This window comes from Olea europaea, unplaced genomic scaffold (genome assembly GCF_002742605.1).
Source record: "Olea europaea var. sylvestris unplaced genomic scaffold, O_europaea_v1 scaffold1602, whole genome shotgun sequence".
NCBI lineage: Eukaryota > Viridiplantae > Streptophyta > Magnoliopsida > Lamiales > Oleaceae > Olea > Olea europaea.
This window is the reverse complement of record NW_019233649.1, coordinates 90,000-97,366: the sequence shown is the minus strand read 5'-3', so window position 1 is coordinate 97,366 and position 7,367 is coordinate 90,000. Positions and strand designations below refer to the sequence as shown.

At 35.6% G+C, this 7,367-nt stretch overlaps 1 long non-coding RNA gene and 1 pseudogene across 1 annotated transcript; both read left to right on the top strand.

Moving 5' to 3' along the window:
* The first annotated feature begins 2,079 nt into the window (after positions 1 to 2,079).
* Positions 2,080 to 3,334, top strand: LOC111377075. The gene is made up of 3 exons (XR_002699627.1): positions 2,080 to 2,210; positions 2,299 to 2,699; positions 2,787 to 3,334. It is a non-coding gene; the product is annotated as an uncharacterized LOC111377075 (long non-coding RNA).
* Positions 3,335 to 4,734: 1,400 nt separating this feature from the next.
* LOC111377071 overlaps positions 4,735 to 7,367 on the top strand; it is a 7,102-nt pseudogene continuing 4,469 nt past the window's right edge.

The following is a 7,367-nucleotide window of genomic DNA, read 5'->3' as shown; positions in this document are numbered from 1 at the left end:
AGATCATTCTCAGCAGGTTTAGCAATGGATCCATCAATAAAACCTTCCTTATTTTTGACACTGAGAGCTATGATAACTGCACGACTCCATGTGGTGTAATTATCCTCAGATAACATGATAGATATGAGCTGCATACCTATATTGTCGCCATAGTGGAGATAATAAGGACTGTTAGGATCATTTATCGATCGATTAACAGTATTATTTGCATCTCCAGTACTCGCATCTGTAACAGAAGGATCGACCGCCGGATCAGCGTGAGCTGGCTGATGTTGAACCTTTACTTGTTGATTAAACTCTCTTGCCATTGCCAAAAGAAACTTCAATGCTCTAATACCATGAGAATTTTGCAATGGGAGAGCTGAAGAAGAGAGTGAAAAATGGCGGGAAAATTCTGTATTCACAGTTAATGAAAATGGCGTGATACATTGGGTATTTATAGACAGTGCAGTAGCTAAAATGTACAAAAAGACAAAAATGACCCTGTACAAATTACAAATTACAAATTTATCTTAATAACAAATGCTCATTCTTTTAAAAAATAATCACCATTTCAATTTCTTTCTTCTCCCCTATATTCCCAAACGGCCAACTTCATTTTCGTTTTTCCAATTTGCCAACTTTCTACCTCATATAGCATTTTCACAGCTCCTTTCAGTTTCCAATCGTAAATTCTATGAGCCTATCCCATGCAGCTTCTAGGCTCCCCCCAAAAAAAAAAATAAATAAAAATTCCTACACTTCTTGATAAAATGGGACCCGTAAGAGCAACGTTTAAAAACAAAAGCTGCCAGCAGTTATAAAACTCATGTTTTTTGCCAGCAAATCTATTGCAGACATAATCTATATGTATTGCCATGTATATAATAAAAAACAACCTACAAAATGTCCCATCTACGTATATACATAGCCAACAATAACATATTTCACTATCGAAAATTGAAGCTATCGTCCCTAATTTGATCATAAGGTACACGTTATACCACAAACCAGAAAATCACACTATATGATTAGATTAACATTCCACTTAGGTACTCATTTCCAAAATCTTAAAAAAAAATCCCTTTCCTTAAATTTACTCTATGCCCTGCCTTATAAAACACACTTTAACTTAATTTTTATAAAGGGGAACAAAGTTCAAACCACGTTATTTGACAGCTCCATCATAGCTTTCGAAGATACCTTACTACCACACAAGACATACCTCATCTCAAATGCACAAGTTAAAGAAACAGATACAAATTATAGAGCCCAAGGTGACATCCGATGGACAATCAATGCAAAAACCTATGTTGTTGAAGTCAACGAACAATTTAACTCCCTCCTTTCATCAGCTTAGAAGTTCATATCATTCGGAGATCTTCAGCCCTACATGGATACAAATGTAGAAATCAGTAAGTATTTGCAATCCCATTAACATCTTACACTTCATTGCTTCCATCTTAAACATAAATTACAACCTAGACTTATTACTAACCTATATTATTTCTCGTAGGCATCATTGGAATAGTAGTCGACATCTTTCCCAAAAGAGTAATTCAAATTCGTGACAACCAATCAATAGTACAAGATATTACTCTCACGAATGAATGGTAAAACATTTACTTTTGTCACACATTAACTATCACCAACCCCAAAATAACTCATTTAGTTATTACATATTAAATATAATTTGAAACCTTATAAGTTTGAAACGCGCATGCTTCAGATGTGGGACAATTTCGTCACAAATGAATGTAATACCATTCACAACACAATCACCAAAAAACCAATTGTTGTGAGCAACAGATTAAGAGTAATTTCTTTCAATGGTGAATTGACTCCTTGTACACAATCACACTAACATGATTTTAAACCTTACATGCAAAAACTCAATTCACTCTCTATTTAGGTATATCCGTCTCTACAAAAATCAACTCATCAATACTCATTAATTTCCCATTTGAGCAAGTTCTTGAACTAAAGCACTAGTACATTCTTTCACTTTTCCACTTACTTACTTACATCTATTGTAATTATTACTCTTAATTTCCTTATTTAGTTTTTAACAATTTCATTTTCACATCAACATTAGGTTAGAGGACAACATGAGCACAATAAATGACATTGTGACAAGAAAGGCGTATATCTTCCCCACATCCATCACAATTTCTTGTCCACCAGAAGAAAAGTTAGTCAACATCAAACAACTTCAACAACTCCAACATATGGTACACCAAATCACTACACCTTCTCACTTACATTTACATCTATCCCCAACATATATTTTTCTTACACATCTCATTATACACATTGCAGCAACGACACTTCTGGACAAGAGCAAATGTCACATTGGCTGAAATAAACCAACCACTATGGTATCTATCATGTGACAATTGCAACAAATTTGCAATTGGAGCTGTGAACAAAACTTATTTCTGTAGATTCTGCAGGCACAACTACGCTACACCGACTCCAAGGTCAGATTATATTCAGGTCACAAGTACATCATCTATGTGAATAGATGCATTATTCATCATCTAATGATAATCAAATACATCCCAAAACAATGGCAATGATTCCACTTATACTCTAACAAAGCAAGAGCAATCGTTCAACTACAAGACTCCACAGGATCAATCACAGCATCAATTATTGGAAAACCAGCTGAAACATTCCTCAAATGCCCAGCAACGAAACTGATGAAACAAGATTCCGAGGTAACTATCTCAAAATTACATTTTCTTGCCTACTAATCTTTTCTTTCCAATAAATATACTATTAACTACTTCTAATGAACATCACAGCAAGAACATACGGAAAGCAGCTATACAATACCACCACCAACTGCAAATAAGCACATCATATACATCAAAGTTGTAAATATGGAGACAGCCACCAACAAGGCACCATATGAAATCATCTTCATCATTGACTCACACCTCCAAGATGAAGACCAGTTACTCACCAACATCATACAACCAGGCACTTCACATGAAGCTCACAACCATGCAAACAAAGAACAAAAGCAAGAGTAGTTGTTCAACATGTAAAAATACATATTTTGTATTTCTTTTGCACGCTTATGTCCACAGTCGAGCAAACTTGATTCTCAGTATCTCTATTTGCTACACTAAATTTTGTTCGTTGTCCATATTAACATGTTAGAAACCATGTACCCATGAACGACATGTAACATCTTTGTGTATGGCAACTAAGAACTCTGTTTTCTACTTCATATTACTTTTGCCAATGTAACTACTTGTGGACAAATATTTTTTATAATCTAATGTAGTCATCTTTCTAGCTTGATCTTATTTTCTATTAAGATGCCACATGATCAAATTTCAACATTATTATTTACACTGCAATACCCACTGCACGTGCAACGCACGGCCCATCACTAGTTTTTCTAAAAATTTGTCAGCCCGGACCGATGAGCTTAAAATCTGGTCACTTCATGGTCTTAAAATCGTGGAAATTGCATAATTTTAGGGGTTTAAGGATGACAATTCAAAATTCAGGGATGAAGTTTCATTTATTCATAAATCAGGTATCAATATATACAAATCTTAACCCTAAATCATTTTTATTTTTTCTTCTTCCTCTTCTCTTTACCTCTCATCCTTCTCTCTCTCATTTTCTCTCCGGTCTCTCTTTTCTACATTGGCAACCCATTCAAACTCCGACAATCGATGATGACAGAGCTGCACCGGCCGACGACTACTACAAAGCATGCGGTGTTTGCAGTCCGTTAACGTAGCATCATGACATTGTTGTCCTTTGGAGCCGACGGCTTGTGGAGGGGGTTTGGGTTTTTTATTTTTCTTTCCAGTTTGAGGAGGTTGTTGTGGCGGCGATTTGGGGATTGTTGGTAGATTTGGTGGTTGTGTTAGTGATGATGGCTCTACACAGCACAACTCTAATTTTGGATCAGGTTGTGATGTATTTGGTGTGTTTGATGGTGCGATGGTCGTGGTTTCTGGCATCTATGGAGATGTTAGTGTTGGTAGGAGTGATGAGGGTGGTGTTGGTGAGGTTGTGGGTTGGGTATTGTTGGTGCGTTTGGTGGTGGCAGTCGCGGTGGTTTCTAGCAACGATGGTGATTGTTGGTGGCTGTGGTTGTCATTATTTTTGTTGGCGTTTGATTTGATCCGATGGTGGCGATTTTGTTGGTATTGGTGTTGGTGGTGATGCTGTTGTGGTGGCGGTGACGGTAACAGTGGTGATAGTGGTATGTGACCACTATTTGGCATATGTGACCAACAATTTAATTGTGACCTAAAATTCTAATAATTCGTGATCAATTAATTTGATCTTGAAATAATTCATGACCTCTAAATTTTTGATTTGCGACCTTGAGATAAACTGTGACCTAAAAATTTTTTTATTTGTGACCTCAAAATAATCTGTAACTAATTAATTTGATAATATGTGACTTATAATTGTGTATTTGTTACCAGTAATTTTATAACTATGACTTTATTATATTTAATTAATAAATATTTTTACTTAATTAAATACATGCTTGAATTTTGAAGTTCTGAAACTATTTACCTAATTTTTGAAGTGGTGTAAGTAATACACTAGTTATGAATTTTTTCCCTTAAAGATTGTAGATCATTTGAAATGATGGGCCTAACCTGGTCCTTTTTATACTGGACAGGTGCCGGGCCATTTGTTTAATCCTTTTCAAAACCCCGTCCGCAACACTGAAGTCTAAAGCACGCACAAAACACAGACGAAGAGGAAACGATGGCGGAGGGGAATGGCGAGCAACCACACAAGTCCCCTAGGTTTCGCAAAGTCGGTGCCCCCGCCAAAATGAAATCGAAATTCACGCCGAATTTAAACGATGAACTCTCCAAAGAACAGAAAAAGTTTCACAATCCCAAGGTACGTCAAGAAAGATTGTTCATTGTCCCTTTCTTTTTGCTAGTTTCTTCCTCAAATTTTGTTTGTAATGATTTTATTGGGAGATTGTGTGGATGATTGCTTTTGAGCGCCAGCAAAAATTGCGAATTTCTGGGATTTTAATTTTATTCATCGGTTAGGTTTAAAATTGTTTGGAATTATTAGTTCTTAGAACAAGGGTTCACTTTTTGAAGCACAAAGCTTGTTTATTATTACTTCCTCTGTCCCTTGCATGGGCTTATATAGGCTGACTTCCCTTATTTTCTTGTCCCAATTATACGGTCCAGTTTTGAGAATAATTTATTTTGTTTGTTTACTAATATACCTTATTTAATTTGTCTAGTTTTAACCAATTTTATCCACTTAATCTTGAAATTGTATAAATATAAATAAGGGTGAAAATATAAATAATGGTAAACTGGGAAAGTTTGTGACAAAAATTGCTTTTTCAATAACATTAAATAAGATTTCTTAATTTGAGTGAAAAACAAAACTGGGACGGAGAGAGTATACAGTATGCATTTATTTAACACAGAAATAATGAGTTGTACGCATGTATTTAACTGAAGGAAACATAAACATTTATTGTATCATGTGCATATATGCATTTATTTCTTTTATTTCTGTATGATTCTGGAAGATTTTGCTTCGCTTTCTAAAGCAACAAATTTTAACTCTCCATCACTAAACATCTAGCTGTAGTTGTCCTTTGCATTGGCATGATGACACTGCTCTCTCTATAATGTATTTTCTGTCATAGGCGTTTGCCTTTACTTCAACCGTCAAAGCAAAGTGATTACAAGCACGAGCTACAGAGAAGGAGCAGCGGAAGCTTCATGTCCCAATGATGGATCCACAGGAGAACCTGCTCCTTTCGTTGTTGTAGTCCAGGGACCTCCTGAGGTCTGTATAAGCATAAAGCATTACACAAAACATAATTTACCTGCAGTTCGAGGTCCAATTACTATAGTATCAGGTTGAACAAGCTTGTCCTTGTTCCTTTTCTCTAATGATCAGTGTTTCGCAAATGATGTTGAATGGAACAAAAATTGAAAGAAATGTGAAGAAAGTTGCTTTACTTCATTATCTTGCCACCAGAAAAAGTAGAATGAAATTCGAGCATGGATGGGTCTTTCGGTTTACACCAGATCACCTCAATAATTTTCACATGTTTTTAATGATTAAAATTTAGAGAAGCCAAGACCCGCTTTTAATTATCTGGCGATTTTATCTATTAAATGAGAATGCTGACATGGTGAAATTCCAATGGTTTAGTTGGTGTTAAGTTTGGGATTGGATTGAAAATGGTGAGCGATTTTTTGATTTATTCTGGTGTAGGTAAGCAAAGGAGACTGCAGTTTGTGGAATGTCCAAATGATATTAATGGGATGATCGATGGTGCCAAGTTTGCTGATTTGGCCTTGCTTCTCTTTGATGGAAGCTATGGTTTTGAAATGGTGAGCTTCTACTAGTCATTTTCTTCTTTTTTCATGTAATTTCTTCTAAGTATCAGGAAGTTTTTGAGAAAATATCTGCTTCCGAAGGAGGAATGTACACGGACAAAAACTTATACAACAATTCATGAAGACAATAATGCGAAATTCAGACTTCTGATTAGAGTTGAGGCACACCCAGGGACAGCAGATTCCTTCAGATATAAACATTACCTTTGCCATTAATTTTAAAAATTGAAAACAGTTTCAGGCGGGACAAACAAAGGAGGAATTGTGAGATAGGCAAATGATATTGACTTTCTGTATGGGTGCGCAAAGAAGTTTGTTAATCCATTACTTTGTCCCTATCTGGACAATTTGAAACTCTAAACTGGGAAACGAGCAAATTGTTCCCAAAACAGTTCGGCCACGTAGAAAATTTCATTGCTTTTGTTCCAAGACTATGAATAGGGAAATTTGTGTGTACAAGATTATGATATACCACTTTGATCAATTGATAAGTACCGAGCCCTCACTGAATTATCTCAATATTTTCCATGAGTAGGATTCGGTGTTCATCGAGGTGGAAAATTCTTGCAAAATTAATAGTCCCCTTTTGTCCATAGTTGGATTTTCTACTAGCCATTGTCTAATTTTTCCTAAGCAGTCAATCTTTTTTCCCTCTGTGTTTGGTTAAGTTACATTGGCTTTTAGTGCTTTTAATGATTTTATTTATTTATTTATTATTAATTTTTTATCACAAACTTTTGTTGTCATATTTTTATAAAAGGGACAACTTCAATTGCAGGAAACTTTTGACTTCCTCAACATATTACAAAATTATGGTTTCCCTAAAGTCATGGGTGTTCTCACACACCCGGACAAGTTTAAGGATATTAAAAGACTTAAGAAAACGAAGCAACGACTCAAGTATTGATCCTGGACTGAGATACATGATGGTGCCAAATTATTTTATTTATCTGGCCTATTCATGGAAAGTAAGTGGGATACTGTTTAGCTTGGCTATAATAATTAGCGGGT